Raw genomic sequence first — 24806 nt, 5'->3', positions numbered from 1 at the left:
GCATACTCCCATGCTGCTGCACTAGCAGAAAGCCTCCTCTGAAAAGGCTGTCTGAGCCATATTGCCACTGCCAATCCCTATCCCCTGAAATCTCTTTAAGCCATTGTCTTAGGGATTTTTCCCTTAACATGTCACTAGTGCTATCAGGGTGACCTGTCACCACCTTGTGATCCTATCCTTTGGTGAATTTGGTCAGCTGTCTGTTTCTCCTCACTTGACTTCTGGGTCTCCATTCTACCTTGGTGCTTTCTGTAATGGAATAAAGAAGACAATGCTGAAGCTCAATAACGCCCCCCCACCACCACCTCTCTGGTTCCTAGCTGCCCTGACATCAGCTGCTCTACTTTGCAGTGCCCTGCCTGCCCTCAGGGCAGGAACAGGCAGAGTCCCCTGAAACTGTGAGCCAGGTCCCAGCTCTCTCAGTGTCTCTTCTCAGTGTTGAAAGCTCTAATGCAGGCTTTCAGCTACTCTCGGTATACTGTGATTTCCTGACGGCAGCCTTCCAATCCTGGAACATCCTGCATAATTTATCAAGAGTATCTTCCACAAAAATAAATAAATAAATTCCCATTTAGAAAGCTCTGGTGTCTTCACATTGTACCTCTTTGCTTTGAAATAAAAGCCCTTCTCAAAACCTATATGGTTTTGGTGTTAAGGGAAGTAGGGAATGTATTCCCAAGACTAACATCTCTAAAGAAATGATAATAAAAAAGATTATTTTAGAATAAAAAAAGAAAATCCTCTACATATTAACATTTACCCTAAGACCAGAGATGTAGCCCAGTTGTCAGAGTACAGGGCTTCATAAGCTCTGGTTTGTCCTCTTTGGCCATACACCAATTTTTTTCTTATTCTATTTTATTTTTCTATTTTATTTACTTATTCATTTATTTTTCTTTCATTTACTTTTTAAATTCGTTCTGCTCTACTATATTACATTCCAACTACAGTTTCCCCCTCCTCTTTTCCATCCCTTAGACCTCTCCTCTCTTCTAGGTCCACCCTGCCCCTCCACCTCCCCTAAGAAAAGAGTAGGCCTCCCAACCAAACTCAACAAACTAGAATAAGACCCAGCACATACCCTCACATCGGGGCTGGACAAAGCAGCACAGCATGAGGAAAAGAGTTCCACGAGGAGGCAAAAGAGCCAGAGACAGCCCCTGGTCTCACTGTTAGGAGTCCCATGAGAACACCAACCGACAACCATAATATATATACAGAGGACCTAGGACAAACTCACACAGGCTCCCTGGACAGTCGGTTCTATGGGCCGGGGTTCTTGTATCCTTGAACCCCCTGACGCCTCTGATCCTTCCTCCTCCACATGACTCCCCAAGCTCCGCCTACTGTTTGGCTGTGGGGCTCTGCATCTGCTCCCATCACTCGCTGGATGAGGCCTCTCTGTTCTCTCTGATGATGATTAAGCTAAGCTCCTATCCTAGCACTCCCCCCCCCCCCCAAAGACAGAACAAATTTCTGTAATGAGGCTAGGCCTCCAGTGGAGGGATTGGGATACCAAGGCTGTGTGTGTGTGTGTGTGTGCATGCGCGTGCACGTGCATATACATACACTCATGCCACAGAGACTGTATGGAGATCAGAAGGACTCTAGTTGTTCTCTATTTCGACCACGTGGATCCCTGGGATCCACGGTGTCATCAGACATGGTGACAGGCACATTTAACTGACTGAACCATTTTGCCTGCCATCTTGTTGGTCTTTGAGACAGTGTCTCATGTAGCCTCGGCTGGCCTCAGACTCACTATACTTTCGGACTTGTGTTCTTCCTCTGTCCGGTTGTTTGGATTCTGAACACTCACCATCATGCTTGCGTTATGTGATAGTGAGAGTCACACCCAGGAATGCCTAGCTGCTATGCACGCAGTCTCCAGACTGAGCCACCAATCTACGTGGCTTCTCCCATCTAATTGTGAGCAATTATTTTGTGACTTCCAAAGGTGTATGAGAGTTCTTCATATTTAATAAATGCTGATTAAAGCTTAAAATTTGAAGAAGTACACCTTGGAGTAATATGGACACCCAACTAATTGCCAGCATTGAGGTTCCACCACAGTGTGTAGGTTAAAGAACGTATATATGAACGTGTATAATCGTATAAATGATTTGGAGAGACCACTGTCTGAACTTGGAAGCAAGGAAGCATAGCACACTGTACTGGCTAGTTTTGTGTGTCAACTTGACACAGGCTGGAGTTATCACAGAGAAAGGATTTTCAGTTGGGGAAGTGCCATGAGATCCAGTTGTGGGGCATTTTTTCAATTAGTGATCAAGTGGGGAGGGCCCCTTGTGGGTGGTACCACCTTTGGGCTGGTGCTCTTGGGTTCTATAAGAGAGCAGGCTGAGCAAGCCAGGGGAAGCAAGCCAGTAAGAAACATCCCTCCATGGCCTCTGCATCAGCTCCTGCTTCCTGTCCTGCTTGAGTTCCAGTTCTGACTTCCTTTAGTGATGAACTACAACATGGAAGTGTAAGCTGAATAAACCCTTTCCTCCCCAACTTGCTTCTTGGTCATGATGTTGTGCAGGAATAGAAACCCTGACTAAAACACACACATTTCAGAGAATTCTCAAATTCACTCAAGGGGCAGAATTGATGGTGCGGTGGATAGAATGAGAATGGCCTGTAGACTCATATATTTTAAGGTTTGGAGTCCAGTTAGTATACCTGTTTGGGAAGGATTTGGAATTATTTTGGAGGTTTTTTTGGTTTTTTGTTGTTGTTTGTTTGTTTGTTTGCTTGCTTGTTTGTTTTTGTGAGACAGGGTTTCTCTGTGTAGCCCTGGCTGTCCTGGAACTCACTCTGTAGACCAGGCTGGCCTCGAACTCAGAAATTTTCCTTCCTCTGCCTCCCAAGTGCTGGGATTAAAGGCGTGCGCCACCACCGCCCAGCTTATTTTGCAGTTATAGTCTATAACTGGTGGTGGGTTTTTAGATTTCAAAAGCTCACACCAGGCCCAGTCTCTCTCTCTCTCTCTCTCTCTCTCTCTCTTTTAAAAAAAAATATTTATTATATGTAAGTACACTGTAGCTGTGTTCAGACACCCCAGAAGATCTCATTATGGATGGTTGTAAGCCATCATGTGGTTGTTAGGATTTGAACTCACGACCTTTGGAAGAGCAGTCAGTGCTCTTTACTGCTGAGCCATCTCTCCAGCCCCATCTCTGTCTCTGTCTCTCTGTCTCTCTGTCTCTGTCTTTGTCTCTCTGTCTCTCTGTCTCTGTCTTTGTCTCTCTGTCTCTCTGTCCCTGTCTTTGTCTCTCTGTCTCTCTGTCTCTGTCTGTTTCTCTGTCTCTGTGTCTCTCTCTTTCTCTCTCTCTCTCTCTCTCTCTCTCTCTGCCTGCAGATCAAGATGTAAAGCTCTCAGCAACTGCTCCAGTAACTTTCTGATTTGTACCATGATGATCATGATCTAATCCTCTAAAACTGTAAGCAGGTCCCCAATTAATTTTTTTAAGAAGAGCTGCCCTGGTCCTGGTGTTTCTCCACAACAGCAACTAAGACAGAAGTCTCAGTAATTAAGCACTCATTGCTCTTGGAGAGGACCTGAATTTGGTTCCCGGCACCCATGCAAATGCTCACAACTGTTTTATGAGTAACTCCAGTTCAAGTGGATCCAACACACCCTGCTGTGCTCTGCAGGTTCTCACATGTGCATATTTAACACAAACTCATGCAGCCTCATACACATACATATAAATAAAAATAAATAAATCTTAAAAATAAATAAATAAAATAAAATCCAGTCAATACTTCTCACGGGTGTGTCATTTCTTGCTCAAAAAGAATTTTTATTTTTTGGGAGAATTTGTTCTTTTGGTTTTTTGTTTTTTTTTTCTCCCTGAGACAGGGTTTCTCTGTGTAGCCCTGGCTGTCCTGGAGCTCACTCTGTAGACCAGGCTGGCCTCAAACTCAGAAATCCGCCTGCTTCTGCCTTCCAGAGTGCTAGGATTACAGGAGTGCACCACCACCACTCGACTAGGATTTGGTTTTTTCAAGACAGGAAGACAGGGTTTCTCTGTATAGCCCTGGCTGTCCTGGAACTCACTCTGTAGACCAGGCTGGCCTCGAACTACCCAAAAAGATTCTAACAGATACACTGTATATAATCTTAAATATTCCAAATTCATCAAATATTTGTGAAAACCATGATGCCTTTGTGTTAATAGGTAAGTTTTAATATGTGTGTATAGTTCCAGGAGTGGGGGTACATGTCTTTAATCCCAGAGACTGAAAGGCAGAGACAGATGGTTCTCTTTGCATTTAAGGTCAGCTTGTTCAGGCTAGCCAGGCCTATCTGGTTAGACCTTGTTCAGGCTAGCCTATATGGCTAGACCCTGTGAAAAAAACCCAAAGTCAATGTGTATGTGTGTGTGTGTATGTGTGTGTGTGTGCTGTGTAGATGTGCATGTGCATTTATGTATAGGTGTGTGTAGATATATGTGTGTGTATATGCATTTATATAAAGGTGTGTGTATGTGTGTGTGTGTGTGTAATATATTGAGTGACATTTCAGCCAAGCATCAAAACCACAAAGGCCCAGTTTCTCCAGATAGATTTTGCTCTCTAATACCAGAGACTCTTCGCCATGACTACTGAAACCTGCAGCTATCCATTTAGACCCAAATATGTACCAAAGACCATGAAAAACATGAACGTTTCAATTTGTTGCTATAGCCGACTACTGAGATGCATCCCTCCAGCCCTCCCCCCCCCCCGGGGCTTGCACCTGACAGGAGAGAGCGAGTACAGTGAAGCAAATGCCCAGGGGCCCTAGCACACAACCAAATTTCATTTTATTTTGAGGTCACTTGCCGTCATCGTCATCGTCGTTGTCGTTGTCATAGTCCGGCGGCGGCAGTCGCTGGTACTTATCCTGTGGGTGCTTTCTCCTCTACCTCTATGTTTAAAGACCCTTCTTATCCCAAGACAGTCTCCATGGAGTTGCCATTTCAGGTGGGATTTGTAGTCTACAAGCCATAGCCCTTGTTTCGTCCTGCAACCTAACTAAGATACTAAGATTTAATACGTTGCTGCACACTACAGCTTCCAGACAAAAGTGTGTGTGTGTGGGGGGGGGGAATCAATCCCCACAGAGAAGTGGGCTCGCTCCCAAATGCATCAGGCCCAAAGCAATCTGAAAACTTATCAATCCAAAGGCTTTGCAGCCATACCTTCCAAACCAATAGCTTGAAATGCCATATTCTGGCTTACCTGGATCCCCAGCCAAGGTCTGTTCATTTTGAATATGGACTGAACATCAGGAGGCTGAAATTAAGAGTCATCACATTAAAACTACGTCTTTCAGCTCCAATATTTCTATTTTTTTTTCTATGGAAATCTTTTGTGCAGCTAAATCAGCTTACTCAATCTTAAATGAAATGCCGAACTTATTTCTCTAAGCAAAGGTATTATTGGATTTCCCCAGACTTCTGGAATTACCTTGTCCTCTGATTATTTTTAGCCTTTACTGTCTATAATAGTGATCATATGCTGAATTATAATTTATGTATTATTAACACAATACATATAATATTTATGCTATATCATATGGTTACTTATTTTTCTCTTCATGCTTCCTAGTAGCTACATTATTGACTTTTTAAAGACAAGGATTGAATCACACAGTTATTATCCCAGCATGTGTTCTACACATAGTTGAAATAAGATAGATGACTATTGATCATTGGAGGAACTCATCAGAAATGGAACAGTTTCTAGGAATGGGCATTTTGTTCAGAAGAACTTTTAAAAGAAAATGTAAGGCTTGGAGGTTAATGCCCACAATTCCAGAATTAGGTGAGCTGAGACAGGAGGATCACAAATTTGAGACTAGCCTGGAATACATAGTAAGATCCTAATTAAGAAACAAATAGCCAATACCAGTTATTTGAGGGATGGATTACTGATACCATATTGTAGAAAGTGATTTTGAATATTAGTATTTTCTAGGGGCTGGAAAGATGGCTCAGCACTTGGGAGCACTTACAGAAGACCTGAGTTCAGTTCCCAGCTCCAGTGTTGGACAGCTCACAACTACCCTAACTCCAGCTTCAGGGAATCCAAATCCCTCCCCGGCCTTGAGGGAAGCAGGCACCAGCAAACACATGACATGTACATGCGCACACAAAATAAATAAGTAAAAAAAAATATTTAAAAATGTATTTACCACCCTTCATGTTTACAAGTGTATCTCATATGAAAATGATCCTTGAAAATGTTACAATTCTAGGAGAAAGATGAGAAAGGGGAGGGGGGTTGCCGGGGAATGGGGCCAGGAGAAAGATCAGTCAGTACAACCATGCAAGAATCCTAGCACCTGTGCTGAGATCAGGCTATCCCTTAATCGGAGTCACTCCATACCGTATAAAACGGGGATTTTTCCGGCTGTACATTGCTCTAGAAAACTCCATTTTACAAACAGCTTTTGACTCTGTTCTGAGGGAGAAGAGTGTGTGTGGCCCCTGGGTGGGCTCAGAAATGGCACAATCTGCTTGACGCCTCTCATTTAGCGCAGGCTGATATGCCTGGGAAGGCAAAGGGAACTACCCTGAAAGTTTATTGTGGTGCAACTGTAGGAACACATGTGTGCCCAATTAAAATCATATCAGGAAAAAGCAGGCCCAAGAATTTATCAGATGTGCCAGACCGAGGAAAGGTTATAACTCCTTTGCCTGTATTCTCTAAAATGATTGACAGCGGACGTTGCTGGGGTGTGGCGCTGCTTCAATCTATCATCTGATACCCCGCGTGTGCTTCAAGGATGAAGCAGTGCCCCCACCTGCTCCTGGAGTTTGGATTCAGCTTGATGTGCCTGTGTGGACTACCCATTTGATGTCCTACTCACCCACCTACTTGCCCAATTGGACTCGATCTGTTAGTCCCCTGACCCTGGCCTGTTTCCTGCCGTTCACCCCCAATCCAGCCTTTAACCTCACAGTGAATTTGGCAGCTTTGCTCTCAGACCTGACTCCAGCAGCTGCAGCACCTGCTCCATCAAGACACTGGTCTGTTTCATTATTGTGTTAATACAGCCCTTCTTGACCCATTCTAACCCCTTTAGAACTCTGCTACAGGCTGGGCGGTGTTGGCACACGCCTTTAATCCCAGCACTTGGGAGGCAGAGGCAGGTGGATTTCTGAGTTCTAGGCCAGCCTGGTCTACAGAGTGAGTTCCAGGACAGCCAGGGCTACACAGAGAAACCCTGTCTCGGAAAACTAAAAAAACAAAACAAATAAAACCAGAACTCTGATTCTGCTACAGCATCCGGTAATCAATAGTTATATATATAGATATATTGGTATATTTACTATGTGCTGTCAGAGTTGGTATTAGTGATTAAAATTAGAAAAAAGGAACCTGCATTCACTTTGTCCAGGCTACCAAGATAGGAGAAGTTTTAGCAATAATTGCTGTCATTGAAACCACTAGACCATGTAAATTTACTGTTAGTTAATGAATTTTGACATTATGAAAAGACACAAACATATTTGTCTGTTTCGGATGTAGTGTATTCGTGGCATCTGGCATTCATGACAAATGGTGAAATGGCTCAGTGGGTTAAAGACGCTTCTTGTCACCCAAGCCTGATGACCTCAGTCCCGACCCCAGTACCCAAGATGGGAGGACAGAATCAATTCAATTCAAGTTACCCTCTGACCTTAACATATATCCTATGACATACCTTAAACAATAGATATATACATACATACATGTGTGCATGTACACTTTGTTTAAAAATAAATAAAAAACATCCTGATCTTCTAATTTCCTGTCTCTTTTTAAAAAATTAAGAGTGTGTAGACAGAACTCAGAAAGCTGATGCAGATGGATCTCTGTGAGTTCTGTGCTAGTCTGGCCTGCATATCAAGTACTCCAAGTACCAGGACAGCCAGGGCTATAGAGAGAGACCTTGTCAAGAGAGAGAGAGAGACAGAGAGACAGAGAGGCAGACAGAGTGAGAGAGTGAGAGAGAGAGAGATAGAGACAGAGAGACAGGCAGACAGAGCGAGAGACGAGAGAGCGAGAGTGAGAGAGAGAGAGAGAAAGAGAGAGAGGGGGAGGGGGGGAAGGAAGGAAGGAAGGAAGGAAGGAAGGAAGGAAGGAAGGAAGGAAGGAAAGAAGGAAGGAAGGAAAAGATTGGGATCTGGAGAGATGGTCATGGTTAAAGCATTACTGCTCTTCCAGAAGACCTGAGTTGAGTTTTCAGCGCCCACATCAGGCAGCTGGCAAGCATACCTGTAAGCCCATGGTGTACACAAACTTAAAAAGGCATATGCATATACATGTAAGTAATAATTAGATAAGTTTTGTAAAAATTAAAGATTAAAATGATAAATTATTATCATTATTATTATGTTGTTGTTGTTGTTGTTTGTTTTCAAGACAGGGTTTCTCTGTGTAGCTCGGGCTGTCCTGGAACTCACACTGTAGACTAGGCTGGGCCTCAAAACTCTGAGAACCTCCTGCCTCTGCCTCCTGAGTGCTGAAACTAAAGATGTACACCACCACTGCTCAGCAAAATCTAAATTATTAAACATGATTTGTTTTGTCAAATCTTAAACATAAAGGTAGTATATAATGTCCTGGCAAACAGTTTATCAATATTATATAATTATTTAAAGTTTATGGCCCTGAAATAATGACTGAGAACTTATTTGTCTTTTCTTATGTCTTAGCACAGGCATCAGCTAAGATGTAGCGGGTATACTTAATGGACTGTATTTCCCATAGTAGACAGAGTGCTTTCATTTCTACTTTGCAGTGCAGTGTGAGCATATATTTAATAACAAACATGCATCATTGAAACATGATAAGCTTATGTGGACAATCTGAAAACATACATTCTCTTAGGGGTCCTTCCCTTATTTGTGACAAGCATTTGTTACTTAAGCCAAGCTGGCCTCACAAGCTTGAACCACCACACCCAGATTGTTGTAAAAATGTGAATCTACTCATGTGTGTGTTTCTGTGTGTGTTTCTGTGTGTGTGTGTGTGTGTGTATGTGTTTGGTGTGTGCAAAGTCCTGTGTAGAGAAGCAAGGTGACAGATGCCTGTAGTCCTAGCTACTTGGAAGGTAAGACAAGATCCTCTCAAATCTGCATAGATTCATGATCCACAACCATAGACAGGACTTTAAACAGTTTCTTTGACCTATCCATTTTACAAACACCTCCTCCTTAACTCCAATTTGTCCTCCATTTCTAATATGGTATCCCCAAAGTGTCTAAGAATGGAATATCAGTATATATCTTTTGAGGTTAGCTTCTTTTGCTCAATAAATTCTCTGAACATTTATCCATGTTGTTACATGCATTAAAACTTCATCTTTTTCTAATGTGGACTAATGAAAGTTGTGGTCTTAATACGAGGCAGCAGAGCATGTTCCTCTGTAATCCATTTTAAGAACCTAAACACATGTGACATCTCCCCCACCTCCGCCCTATGAAGGAGTGTCATAGAGTCAGTACAGGCTTAATGTTGTATTCAGCAGTGTGGTATGAACTTTCTGAATATGGCCCTGGGTGAGGTCCGGGCTGATCTTGTTAATGTATATAAGTATACGTATATAATGTATATAAGTATATGTATATAATGTATATAAGTAAATAATGTATGTACTAATAATGTATATAAGTATATGTACATGAAGTATATAAACTTAGAAAATACTCCTGGGTTTATTCAGTCACTTGGTCAGCATGATTTACTTTGACCTTGAGGGTCGAGGACAGTAATCTTAGACTAAGTGAGGCCTCCAGAAGTAGCTTCTAACCTTCTTCTCCACTGGGATAATTTCCAGGTCTCTCAGGGCAGCATGCCTGGAAAAGGATCAGCCGAGAAGAAAAGAAGAACAGGATGAAGTAGCACTTTCTGCGCCTGGTGTTTAGACAACTCCCTGCTGAGGACCAGTTGACCAGGGAATGGAGTTAGAAAGTACCACTCCTGAGGAGCCTCTAAGAAGCTGTGAAGGAAAAGAAGGTTGAGGAACACTAACAGTTCAGACGGCACTGGGCCTCACTACTGCTCAAGGGACTCCGTAAAGTGCTTCGGAAAATGTGTAGTACTCTGCAGGAGGCATGCTTCTAAAAGAGGAAACTAGAACACAAAATGTACAAATTTACATATAAGAATTCTGCCAAGTGATGAAGTTTCTCCTGGTGAAGTCATAGAGGGGAAACACAGCAAAGGACATCTGGATGTATATCGTGTCCAGGTGGGAAAGCACATACTTGACCCTGTATGGGTTTGATCCATTAAAACAGGAACCGAGGACCTGTAAATAGAAGCAGAATATTCGGATGAAACTAGGAAAAATTTGAATAGCAAATCATTGGTTTGCAGATGGTGTGTAAATGTGACTTTGCAAAAATAGACCATAAAGAACAAGGAGACAGGGGAGAAATGAGAGAAATATATTTCAGAGACAAAGAAAAAATATCTAGACTTCAGAAGTGAAACAAAAATTTTATTTTTTGCTAAGAAACCCTTTATATGCTCACTTTAAATATAATTACCTCAATGTTTTCTCTTTCATTGAACACATAGACAAATTTTCACCCTGTGTCCCCGAGTTTCTTCCCTTCTCTCTCATTTGTAAATGAGAAGATAAAGAACAGTAATGCTAAGAAAGCAAAATGAGAGGAAAGAATCAGGTACAAGGCCTGATACACGGGTACATGCCTGCAATGCAAGCCTACTACTCCACAGAGGCAGAGGCAGAGGCAGAGGCAAATCTCCCAAGTTTAAGGTCAGATGGTTTTTATAGTGAGTTCAAGGCCAGCTGGGATTACATAATGTATACAATGATGTGCGAGTGTGTGTGCATGTGTGCGTGTGTGCGTGTGTGTGTGTGTGTGTGTGTGTGTGTGCTTGCGTGCGCGTGTGCATTGTTGCAGATTTTATTTATTCTATGGTACTGGCACTAAACCAAGATCCTTGTTCATGCCAGTCAAGCAAACTAACAGTGAACTAGTCCTCTGACCCTAATTTTTGTAGATTTTAGCTTTGAAATGTTAATAAATATTCTATACATAGTAATACACTTGCATGAGCCCTGTCCCAAACAAAATCATGCAGAACAGGAAGTATTCTGAATAGAAAAATAATTGTCAGAAAGTGCAACATTCTAGAGAACATGACCATTATTAACTCCTGAGCCCAAACCTCAGACAAACGCCATGACTTCACTGAGAATCGGTGTGCTCCTACTTTCAATATAATTGGAGTAGTTGTCATCATGTGACTTCCAGACTTGAAGCAGATCAAATAATGTTAGAGCAATGTCAGCTCTTTCAAGTTGTGGACTAACAACAGGGAGTGACAAGTGACTTCCTGCAAGCAAGAAGGGCACAGAAAGGATCAGAAGGAATACTGAAACTCTCTAGAACAATAAAGAAAAGGAAAGAGGTCTAGGGAACACACCTCAGTGTTCTCACACATACTGGCCCTAGACACATACACAAACAATAGTCACTTAGTGGGGTCACATAGTCTTAACACTTTTTATAAGGCAGAAAAGCTATTGCCTATCTTAGAATAGTTTACACAAAAAGGTTAATCTTAAAATATTTTGGAACTTCTAAAGTATAAAGTTAGATATTCTCATCAACCATTCAATAATTCACCCATCTACTACATTTAAATTAAGTCCAATATCTAAAGAGCTTACGTTCTAGTGGGGAGTATATATGCAAATACAGTGGTGGCAGTGGAGTGTAGTTCTGGGGACATGGTAGGCTTTTAGCAAATATTGTTGGGCTTGGAATATTCTTTAAATATAGAGTAATTACCACCTTGTATTATTTAGGGTTCTCTAGAGAAACAGAACTTACAGAATGAATATTTTATACAAATGACTCATCTAGAAAAGGTGCTTGCTTCTAAGACAGATGAGGATCTTAGTTTTATCCTTGGGGCTCACACAATGGAAGGAGAAACTCCTAAAAGTTGTCTCCAGCTTTTACACACCCACCAGGGCATGCATATACCCACACAAATAGACTCACGTGAAAATAAATCAATAAATAACCACTCATCAAGGGAAGGTTTCTTTGCCACAGATGAAGACCATTACAGAAAATCACAACCGATCAAAATTCAGAGGACAAGAGGTCATGTGGTACTTAGTCCCACCTGATCCATCTACAGTGCAACGCCTGAACCTAAGGCTCAGGATCATGACAGAAGAGGGAGCAGAAAGATTGAGAGGAACGGGGGTGGGGCGTGGGATGCTGGTGATATAAGACTTGTCTCCTAGAAACGAGAGAAGATATACCCATGATATCTCATCAACATGGCTGTCAAAACAAGACCTGACCAACCAATGGGCATGCTAACACAGAAGGGCCTAACATGAAATTCTCAAGCTTCAATTCTAGGCAAAGAACTACAGGCAACAGCGGGATCCCGAGAAAGGGAAAAATAGGCTTCCCTGGGGAAACCCCCCCATGTCCACTGCTAATTGGTCTGTCCTGAAGTCTTGTGCATACAAGTAGCATTATATGGACTGAGAAGGTTCTATTTGTGTGTGTGTGTGTGTGTGTGTGTGTGTGTGTGTACAATTGGAGGGGAGGAGGCCCCAGCTTTTGACCAGTGAGCTCTTTTCATTCAATGCCTTATCCCAATTTTGCAGCTTAGGATGCAAGTCTATGCTAATGAATTTAATCAGATGAGATAGATACTAGTTAGCATAAAGCACATTTTACAGTAGAAACTAGAGTGAAAGTTGAAGTCTTCGCTATGCAATATCTTGGGCAATAATAGCACATTTGGCAACTGAATGTCTGAAATGTATCCAAACTGAGATCACAGTGTAAAATGCACTGTAAAGACAGTACAAAGAAGAGAATAAATTACCTCGTTAGCATTGGCTTACATTAATTACATACTGGAATATTTTTGATATATTGACTTAAGTGGTGTGCATTCACCAGTTTTGTCCCTTTGCTTTTTCCAACGATGGGGGATCACAACCAGGCCCTGACAAGTGTTGGGCCCCTGACCAACACCTCTACCCTCAGCGGTTTGTTTTAGTGTTCTTTAGCCTGGCTACGAGGATTTAAAATTCTATATTTGTAGGAAACCAAGGATCTCCTTAGTGAATATGTAAAACTGATTTCAGTTGATCACATCAAGGACTCACAGACCCACAGGAATGAAGTCTTTCCCCTAGAGTGAGGCTCCGGGGGAGGGCAAATCCTTTCTCTGATCCTCATGTGAATGCTTTCTGGGCTTGTGTCTCAGTCAGGATTTTTATTGCTGCAATGAAAACACCGTGACCAAAAAGCAAGCTGGGGAGGAAAGGGTTTATTTAGCTTACACTTCCACATCGCTGTTCATCATCAAAGTAAGTCAAGACAAACACACAAAGGCAGGGCAGGTTCTGGAGGCGGGAGCTGACACAGAGGCCTTAGAGGGGTGCTGCAATACTGGCTTACTTCACATGGCCTGCTCAGCCTGCTTTGTTATAGACTCCAGGAGAACCAGCCCCCAACCCACAATGGGCTTCCCCTCCCCCACACACACACACCCCGCCATGATGACTGATTAAGAAAAGGCCTTACAGCAGGACTGTAAGCCTGAGGCTCCTTCCTCTCTCATGACTCTAGCTTGTGCAAAATCCAGCAAGTACAACTTCTCTTCCCAGGTGTTCACAGCCTGAGACCCCTAAGTGCAGAGACCTCCAACTGAGCCTGGCTAACTCCCCTGGCGAGCACCCCTGCCCTGTGCTGTATATAACAAATGTGTGTGTGTGTGTGTGTGTGTGTGTGGTGGTGGTGGTGGGGGGTGGCTCACGCCTGAAATTCCAGCACTCTGGGAGGCAGAGGCAGGTGGATTTCTGAGTTCAAGGCCAGCCTGGTTTACAGAGTAAGTTCCAGGACAGCCAGGGCTATACAGAGAAACCCTGTCTGGAAAAAAACAACAACAACAACAACAAAAAACCAACCAACCAACCAAACAAACAAACAAAAACAACCAAGCAACCAAACAAAAAACCCAAATGTGCTGAGGCTCCAAATTGTTGCACGGCCGTGGCTTCATCTGAGCATGTACAGCCTACCTTACTGCAGCTTTCTTCTTTCCCTTACTGGCCCAAGGGGGGGAGGGGTCTGGGACCCAAGCTCTCCTGGCTAAAGAACTATGTCCCACCTTATGCTTCTATGGGACGGAGGAGCGTGTTTATCAAGTTGCTTCAGGTCACCTCACTAGTGTCAGAGGCAGGATGAAAGCTAAGTGGTCACAGGATATCTGTATCACAAATTAATGCTAACTGGTAATTAAGAGATTTTAATAAAGCAACCAACCAAAATACAAGCGATCAACAGCTCCACAATTTGGCTTGTGTGCATCGAGATGCCTTGTGGAGCATCCCAGTGTGGTGGGGATCCCGGCAGCACCGGCGACCTTGCCACACTGTGAGACTTGGAAACTGTGAGTTCGAAACTTGAGGTTAAAAAGGAAATGAATTTAGTGTTTCCTTATCATAAGTAACTGAGACGCTTCAACGAGATGAACACACTATTGTTCCTGTAAGATGGCTCCGTGGATAAAGATGCTTGCCACCCAGGCTGATAACACGGGTTCCGTTGTTCCCAGGACCTCCACAGAAGAAGACCAAATTCCAAACATGCTTTGCTCCAACCACCGCGTGTGCACCTTCCCTAACCCCATAAATAAGTATAAGACATTTTTAAATTAATTATTCTACATTTTATGTTTGTTTGTTTATTTTTCACGACAGGGTTTCTCTGTGTAGATCCGGCTGTCCTGGAACTTACTCTGTAGACCAGGCTGTCCTCGAACTCAGAAATCCACCTGACTCTGCCTCCCAAATGTTGGGATTAAAGGTGTGCGCCACCACCGCCGCCGCCCAGGCTATTCTACATTTTAAATTAAAATATAATTACCTCACTTCTCCTCTTGCCTTTCCTTCCTTCAACCCCTCCCCCATCCCTTCCTCTCTCAAATTGAGTAGCTTTTTTTTCTTTCTTATAGACTTATGGCTTTTTTTCCTTACGGCTTTTTTATTGAAATAAAATTTCATACAATATATTCTGATCATTCTTTTCTGTCTCCCAACTCCTCTCTGTCCTCCCCACCTCTCCTCCCAACCCACTTAACTCCACCCCCTCTTTTTTTCTCTTTTTAGTTCTCTAGGGTTGGATCCAAGGATATTTTTTCCGCCTTTCTTGTTTGAGCAGCCCTTCCTGAGGGAGGCTATCACACAGCGGACTTCCTGCTATCCTGCCTCTTGCAGTCTTTCTGCCTGTGCTTCCTCGATGTTCCCTGAACCACAGATGCAGCAGCTGTGCTGTAGATAAATCTATCGGGGGGGGGGGGGACTCCCCACAACCCTGCCATCTCTGCATTGCCCAAGTGGTGGTGGCTTTGGTGTTTTGATTTTTTTTTTTTTTGTTGTTTGCTTTGTTTTCTTTTGTTCTGTAATGGTGTCCGTTTTCTGGAGAGAGACGCTTCTTTGATGAGGAGTTATAGTCGAGGAGGTTTCCTTTTTAACCTCAACTTTCAAATTCACAGTTTCCGAGCCATACAGTGTGGAAAGCGAATGTGGTCAGAGCAGAGTGGAGAAGTGTAGGAAATGGAGCTGGAGGGAAGTGGGGCAGGGGCGCTCACACAAGGCTGTGTAACAGAGGGCTTCACACTTGGTGCTGACAGTGTTGGCCAACTTTAGAATCCAAAGAGAAGGAGTGACTCACCACCACACTGAGATGCTCTACAAGGCATCTTGATGCACACAAGACAAATTATGGTGGCTATACCAAATTGTGTGACTTAGGAATTAGACTAGTCTAGCAAAGTGGTTGTAGTAGATTCTCTTCTAAGACCTATGATTCAATAGCCCTGGTATTTGGCTAAGTATTCGGCATGATTTCCTTCCTGCTGACTGGACCTTATAAACATCTTTTTCTACAAAAAAAAAATCATTATAATCTTTTGACAGTGTCTGTGTCTTCATTAAAACAAAACCAGTTTTATGACTAAGGATACAGCTAGCCTGTCTAGCACCACGTGGCCCTGGCACCACAGCATGAAAGTATAGGTGGGTCATGCCTTGCATCTTGGGAAGTGGAGGAAGGAGGATTCAGAGTCCAAGGCCAGCCTCAGCTACAAAGCAAGTTCAAAGCCAGTTTGGGCTACCTGATACCTTCCCTCAAAACAACGACAAAAATTAATTTTGGGAGGAGTTGATTTTGTGTGCCTCCGTAGGGGGTTGGGGGAGAGGAAAACCAATTGCTTCCATGGAACAGGTTTGGGAGGGGAGCAGACATCAGACAAATCAATCCTGTTGGATTCAAAGATTATGTGAGGAAACGAACACAGTATGAGATTGCAGAGAAAGACGTGACGAAGATGGAGGCAGAGGGTGCAATTTCTAATAGTAGGACCTGAGACGGCATCTCGGATACACTGACATTTGCACGGTGATGTAAATGAGGCAGTTGAGCCAGACTTGAAGTTATTTTGAGGACAAGCATTCCAGGCAAAGGCAAGCAGGTGCAAAGGCCCTAAGGCGAGAGCGGACAGCTAACGAGGTCAGAGCGGAGTGAGGAAGGGTAGGAAAGGGAGCCAGAGGGAAGTGGGGCAGGGGCGTTCACACAGGGCCGTGTAACAGCGGGCTTCACACTTGAGGTTGATCGACAGTGGCAGTCAACTTTAGAATCCAGGAGGAGTAAGTTCTGAGTCACCCTGCCAGCTTTGTGGAGAATAGGTTGTAAGATGCAAAAAGGGACCAGGGAAGACGCTGTGGAAATGGGCCGATGGAATATGAACGCCTATTGAGTTGATAGCACCAGCAGTACAGGAAATGACGACAGTTCTTTGTGTTTGTTGTGTCACCAAGGCAGATAAAACTCCGAGGACGGATTGGAAATATGACAAAGGGGAATGCAACAGTCATGGTAGTCCAAGTGCTGTGGCTTTATCCCTTCTCGGCTCTGTGTCTGTCATTCATAATTTATCCGGTATCTGCACACTGGCAGAAAACAAAGAAAGGAAGGCATTTGCTATTGTTTTTTGTTTTTGTTTTTGTTTTTTTCAGTTTTGTTTTGTTTGAGACAGGGCTTCTCTGAGTAGCCCTGGCTATCCTAGAACTTAATCTGTAGACCAGGCTGACCTCAAACTCAGAGATCTGACTGCAGTCTCCTTCCTAAACGCTGGCATTAAAGGCGCCCACCATCACTGTCTCAGCCCCACTGCTAACTTTTAACCTGGAGAGCACGGTTTTTGCTGTTGTCACTTCTTTGGACAAATGAGACCCTGGGACCTGAAGGTGATGAGGGGCTTTACCCATCATCCCACGTGGCAGGCTGCCTCCTCCTGTCATTTGCTACTGGTCACAGCTTGTTTGTTGAAACAGGGTCATAGGTAGTCTAGGCCAGCCTCAGACTTGCTAGGTAGCTGTGGATGACCCTAATCTTCCGGTTTCTTAGTGCTAGGATTACAGTCAGCGGTGTTATGCTCAGTTTTATGCAGTGTGAAGGATCTGAACCCAGGACCTTAGGTATGCCAGACAAACAAACAAACAAACTGAGCTTGTTGGCTGTTGGTTTTGTTTTCTGTTTTGCTGTTTTCAAGACACTCTTTCTCTGTGTGGCCCTGGCTGTTCTCTGTAAACCAGGATAGCCTCGAACTCACTCTGTAGACCAGGCTGGCCTCAGACTCACAGAGATCCATCTGCCTCTCAAGTGCTGGGATTAAAGGTGTGTGCCACCACTGACTGGCTCCACTGCTTGTTCTTAAGACTTGTTCTTATTTTTTCTCCAATGATTTATTCACACTGGTGTTTTTCCTGTATGTGTGTTTACATGAGGGCATTGAGTCTCCTAGAGCTGGAGTTAGAGACAGTTGTGAGTAGGTGTTTGGAATTGAACCTGAGTCTTCTCTAAGAATAGTCCATGCTCTTAACCTCGGAGCCATCCCTCCAGCACCAACACGTGTTCTTATACAGAGTGATTCCTCTTGTCTCAGGAATTGTTTTTGTTTTGCTTTGGTTGAGACAGTGTCTCACCATGTGACTCATGATCGTGCTGTCTTAGCCAGAATAAGATTAATGAAACATACCACAAAGTTATTACGTGTAAGTTTCTTTTGAAATTTATATTCATTTTGTGGGGTCAGTGGGGATCCTGGGGATTGAATTTAGGGTGTCAGGATTCTTGGCAAGTGCCTTTACCTTTTATAGTAGCCACCTCGCTGGCCCTAACCATGAGCATTTGAAAAAAAGATTCAATCAAGTTTCATAATGTGTCTCAACTACTTGGGAGTCTGAGGCAGGAGGATTATTTGCATTCAGGAGTTCAAGGCTGACCTGGATAATATAGCAAGACCTTGTATCTAAACTAAAAATAAATAAGTGAATTTGAATTGAATTTCACCTGAACTTGCCTGCTTGTTTTCTTTCTTTTCCTCCTTCCTTCCTTCCTTCCTTCCTTCCTTCCTTCCTTCCTTCCTTTCCTTCCTTCCTTCCTTCCTTCCTTCCCTTCCTTCCTTCCTTCCTTCCTTCCTTCCTTCCTTCCTTCCTTCCTTCCTTCCTTCCTTCCTTCCTTCCTTCCTTCCTTCCTTCCTTCTTTCTTTCTTTCTTTCTTTCTTTCTTTCTTTCTTTCTTTCTTTCTTTCTTTCTTTCTTTCTTTCTTGGAATTTGCTCTGTGGACCAGGCTGGCCTTGACCTCAGAGATCCCCCTGCCTCTGCCTCCCAAGGGCTGGGATTAAAGTCATGTGCCACCACACCCCTGCTCCCTATTATTCTTTCAAAAATCTTCAATGGTAGAGAAAAACCTACCTCTCCATGTTGAAAAAAATCTGTCACATCTTTTGACTAAAGTTTCTTAATTTCACGTTTTTCTCAGAGGGATTTGGGAAGATTTACCTATTCTGGGAAGTGACACACAGAGAGAAGGCTTGGCTTTGGAAGCCAAGTGGAACAAATGAGTCAAGGTTGTGGAGGGAGGAGGAAGGGCGGTGTGGAGAGGACCCGTGGCTCCTGCTGGGTCCTCAGCAGCTGTGGCTTCTCAATTTGCACTTGGCCTGTAGCCCAACACCAAGGGCCTTCTCGGCCTTCTCTTTACCTCCCTCCTGCATCCTGCCGGACACACACACATACATACACACACATACACACACACACACACACACACACACACACACACACGCAGGCCTACGGTCTTGCTGTTCAGTCCTCTCTCTACAACAGAAGTCGCAGAATACTAGGCAAAGTAATTCCTGTGGTTCCCAGCAGCCAACATCGTCTCAGGGGGGATGCCTTGTGTTTGGGCGACATTTTCTTTTGAATGTGAGATCAAGAGCACTGCTCACCACAAGAATACACACTGAGGATATTTTTATGTGTAATATCTCAGAGAATAATGAAGCTACAAAATATCCTTGGTAATTACATCTTATTTTGAAAATGCATTTCCCTCTGTGCTGGCGTCTCCTGTCAGATGATTTGAAATCATCGTATGCCTGACTTGGCCACTTACTGGTTGTAGGACTTTCATCCATTCTTCCTTTCCATGCTTCAGGCTCCGTAGGCAGAATGAGGCCAGCGTTGTCTGACTGCAATGTAAATAGAAAATGTATTGGAAAATTAGCAAAACTAGGTAGGTTTTTAAAAGTATTTTCTTAGCGATTCTCAAGTGACATCAGCTGTGTGGCTGTGGCTAGTGAACTAGATAAATAAGCTCAAAATAAACATGACTCCAATTCTTTGCCATTATATACATCTGAGAACTTTTGCAAAGAGAAAAAGCTTGGTGGCCTTTCTGCCTTTCTTTTCTTTTTCTTCCTTCCTTCCTTCTTTCCTTCCTTCCTTCCTTCCTTCCTTCCTTCCTTCCTTCCTTCCTTCCTTCCTTCTTTCCTTCCTTTCTTCCTCCTACCCCTCTGTCACTTTAGCTTTTTGAAACAGAATTTCTCTATTTAGCCATGGCTGCCTGGAATTTCCTCTGTAGACCAGGCAAGCCTCAAACTCAGAAATTTGCTGGGATAAAAAGAGTGTACCACTCTTGCTGACTTGGTGGCCTTTCAGTACAGCACAATGTGACTCTGGGCTGCCATTTCCTTGAGCACACCCGAGGTTATAGACTCTCAGTCAGTGAATGTCGTGAAAGGACACGGGAGGAGTGAGCAGTCAACGGTGCCCGGACCTTACGGTTTTGCTAAACGATGTCACAGAGCCGACACTGTCGAACTAATAGCAAAGGTATCTTGAATCCAAAACTTGGAATTTTGAAATGCTCCAGATCATGAACTTTTTGGGCACTCTCTTACATCATGCCAAAGGTAGACAGACATTCCACACCCAACCTGATGTACTAGGTCACAATCAAAACATAGGTCACTGGGGCTACATGACAGCTCAGTATTAGATCATTGGTTTAGCATTCAAAAATTTCTGGGCTGTATTCTACAATCATACACACAAGCATGTATATGTGCCAACACACACACACACCTAATAAAGTTCATCATTAACCTGTGATGGTTATATGCGCATATATACCTTTATGGTATGGATGGTGCCTTCAGAACAATGTGATCTGAAACATCTCTCCATGTTTCTTATTTCACTTTTTTTCTCTGAAAACTAATCTCATTCTCACATCACCAGCAAAGTTAATAGCAGCACACAGCCAGCCCACGTGTAAGGAAGGGAAGTGAGAATGGGGTAATTTCAGGATAATAGGTCTCCTACCCCAAAAGATCCATCTTTTCCTGAAATGGAGACAGAATTCCTTTGCGAAATCCTTGTCATGGTGTTTGTATACAGTACCTCCTCTAAACACAAGAGCGTGGGATTTCTACCCTCTCACATTCAATATTACAGACTATCGTTTTTTATATTTTCTCTTTACAAATTAGCAACTCAGAAAGGTAGAGTATTTCTAGGCTTTTAAAAACCTTATCACTTTGTTTAAATTGTTTTTCCCATGGGAGATGGAGTGATGGCTCAGTGATTAAGAGGACTGATTGCTCTTTCTGGGGTCCTGAGTTCAATTCCCATCAACCACATAGTGGCTCATAACCATCCATAAATGGAATCTGATGCTCTCTTCTGGTATGTCTGAAGAGAATGACAATGTACTCATATACATCAAATAAATAAATAAATAAGCAAGCAATCTTTTTAAAAAATGTTTTCCCCAATCATGGTGGTAGTGCCTAAAATCCTACCAATGAAAAGGCTGAGGCAGGAGGACAAACGAGTTTGAGGTCATCTGGGTTACATAGTGAGACCTTGTCTCAAAAAACATAAAACAAACAGCAGTCCCCAAAGGTCTCTCTGCTGCTTCAGAATCAAGATGTAACATTTTTACTTCTGCCTCGCAAGACCTTGTGCTTCTGGCCTCCAGCTCTCTGGCCTGTCTCCCGCCACACGTGCCCTTGCTGCTCCAGCACCAGTCAAACTGGCGTTTGGATTTCACCTCAGTTCCCGAGGCGCGCTCCCATACCAGGGCCCTCAAGCTTGAGTCACGGCGACCTGAACGATGATTCTCCTCTAGCCTCAACTTCTCACCTTCTGATTTCTTGCTGCAAAGTTACTGCTCTTTCCGTGAACCCAGCCTCGTGAAAACTGGGACGTCTCCAGTGGCCCCTGAACTATGGCCCCTGAAAGGAGACTCAAGGAAGAACATCTCTTGCCTAGGAGGAAGAACCAGCCAGCCTGGGCAACAGAAAGAGTGTCTGAAAGGAAATGAAGAAAACAAAACTCTCAGCATCTCCTCCCCTCCCACCCCACGGCTTCCTTGGCCTCCCTCTTACTCTTCCTGCCTCTGCAGTATGAGTCATCGTTGGATAGCGACTATGTGTTGCTATTGCCTTACACTGCAGTATAGCCTCAATGATGGAGTAGATTTGTTATTTTGTTATTGCTGTTTAGCCCTTGGTAGCCACACAACTAATATGAAGTAATTTGTGAGAATGAGTGAACGGAATGGCAGAACTATGGTGGGATTTTGTTGGCTGTTTAGTTGGTTCACTTCAGGTTTTTTTTTAAAAATTAGATTTATTTATTTATTTCTATGTATGTGTGTGGGAGGGCAGAAGATTAGCCTGCAGGCTCCAAATCTCTCTTTCCACCATGTGGGTCCTGAGGAATGGACTCCGATTGTCCGGCTGGGCAGCAAGTGCCTTTACCCTCTGAGCCTTTGTTGCCTGCCCTTTGGCCTTTGCTTCTGTTTGTTTTGTTGCTGCTGCTGCTCCTGGTTGGTTTTCTTTGGAGACAAGGTCTCATGTATCCCAGGCGGATCTCAAATGCACCCTGCAGCCAAAGATGACTTTAAACTTCCGGTTCCATCTCAAAGTGCTAAGAAGATAGGCATATGCCACCACTCCTGGTCTCTGCAATGAGAGGGATGGAACCAGGGGCTTCCTGCATGCTAGGCAAGCACCGAGCACGCTGAGACCCAAGGCTAGCCCATAACCTTTACTTGACAATAGTGATTTAAGAGAATAATTCAATGGAAGTACTATCACTCACAGAGCATGAGAAACAGGTAGGGGATACTTCTAGGAGGAAGGAGGACTCTCGAGGGTATCTGAAGGCCAAATAATTCCTGATGATAATTTTGCCGCAGGCTAGCCCTTTTCAATGTATTCACTAACAATTAAATCTCAGATGCTGATAATTCAGGAAAACTTAAACCTCAGAAATCCCATTGCCTTCCAAAATCCCTGTCACAGTCATTTCTCATTCATGTTAATAGAGCTCTTCTTTTCCTCTCAGGGCAATAGAGCCAAAGGAAATTACTTCAAGGGCCTCGAAGAGAACAAGTAGCTAAATATAGCCACAGGGCACTGTAAAAAGCACCAGCTATGTAAGCCTGCCAAAGCTGGTGCCCATCAACAAGGAGCGACATTATCTTGTTCTTCATTTCAACCTTGATGCAAGAAAGACTAACAATTAGTAGTCTCAACCCTCTGTTTTATAATATAATAATTAGAATTTTACAGGATTGGGTTCAGCGTGGTGTAATGCATGCTAGACAAACCTCTCAGCCACTGAGCCACACTCCAGCTCCAGGATTTCAAATGACCTAGCATTCTGCCTGTCCTTTCAATGTGCAACCTGGATATTTAAAGGCAAGAACTATGTGACTCTGGACAAAAATACACTGTATCAGCCTGGAGGCCGCCAGTGCCTTCCCAGCTGCTGCCGGACACTTGTGTGCTAATGGAATTTGTCTTGCTGCTGAGAGCTGGATCTCAGACCCAGTGTTTTCAAGCACACGATGAAGGCAGAGCATGAAGACAAGCTTAACTGTACTGTTTCCGATCGCTCCAAAGTATGCAATCGGTAGAGATGGCATGTATATACTATGTGGCGTGAGGCCAGAAAGATGGCAGAAACCAAAGTTCTTCAGGGGCTCCCAGTTCCAGGCTTGCACATTAGCTTTATGACAACTGAAACAGTTGCAACCACATCAAAGCAAAGCAGCGCTGCCTGAGTATACAGCTTTCTCTCTTGCTCTTAGCCAGGAAGGAATGAGGGGAGAGGTCCTGTGTTAGAGGACTGGAGATCCGGTGATCTTTTATTGCATAAATGCTGTAGGAGATAAGAAACTGCACACAGCAAGGAGTACATTGGAAGAAGAGAACAGTTCAGAGCTAACGCAAGCAGAAGAAGCCCAAATGGTGTAGAATAACTTGTTCTATTACAGGCCTGCACCTTTAGGGCACAACAGGGCTGCAAGTGGCTTTTTATTTTTATTTTTTTTAAAATAAACATTCTCCATAGTTTATGTTACAGAACTCTGATGGTCACAGTGTAGAGCCAGGGCCTGAGATCTTATTGAAGAGAGGGAGTCTCAGGTCCGTGGCAGACCTGCTGAAACACACCACTGTGTGTGCAGAGTTCAGCAAGCCTTGTGACAATAACACTCACCTTGAATACAAAGGGCCCCGCCCTGGATTCAATATCGACACACTATCAAGAGGGACTCATCATCTGGCACCAGAGTACACCTTTGATGCCCTGGCTGAATGGATGCATCACCAGTTCCTGCAGGCAGGAAGTGGGAGCAGACATAGATGCATCAAGTATACACAGGAAGCCAGACACCACCGATGCCCCCTCAACTATTATGCACTCATTTGCATAATACGGAAAGTTTACAGCAAAAAATTAGGACTGTAGCACCATTTAGATTGCATCAAGTAGTTGTACTTCCTATGTTTCTTAGGGTTAAAATGAATGTTTATGTACTGTTCTGTGATATGTGGTGTGATATTTTTAAATTCTATGTTGCTAGGAATTAAACCTAAGGCCTTGTGGCTATTAAGTACACATTCTACCACTGACTGATGTGTGTGTATGTATTTGTGTGTGTGTGTGTGTGTGTGTAGAAATGTTTGTGTAAGTCACACATGTATGTAGGATATTCTGTTTGTCCTTTGTCTATAATATTCAAGGTTATTATATAGCACTTCCATGTGTTGCACGTGTTAATTTAGCCCATGGTTTTGTTATTTTTCTGATTTATAATTTCCCAGTGTCTTTTTTTTAATAAAATGACGAATTTAGGACTTTATATGACAAGCAGAGGTAATCATGTTCGGAAACTGGTCTTCAAGGCCACATGGAGAGCCACCATGCTGGGAAAGTCTCCAATAACAAAGGAACAAAGGAACAAAGGATTGGCTCTGGGTTGTGCAGAGACAACAGTCACTCAAAGGTAACTTAGGAAACTCTGGAGGCCCACAGTGAGAAGCCAGGCAGAGCTGAAGTGGTGAGGGGTGGAGTGGGGTGGGTGGAAGAGGGGGACGGAGTGGGATGG

This window comes from Apodemus sylvaticus, chromosome 4, assembly GCF_947179515.1.
Source record: "Apodemus sylvaticus chromosome 4, mApoSyl1.1, whole genome shotgun sequence".
Classification (NCBI taxonomy): Eukaryota; Metazoa; Chordata; class Mammalia; order Rodentia; family Muridae; genus Apodemus; species Apodemus sylvaticus.
Note: the sequence above shows the minus strand (reverse complement) of the source record.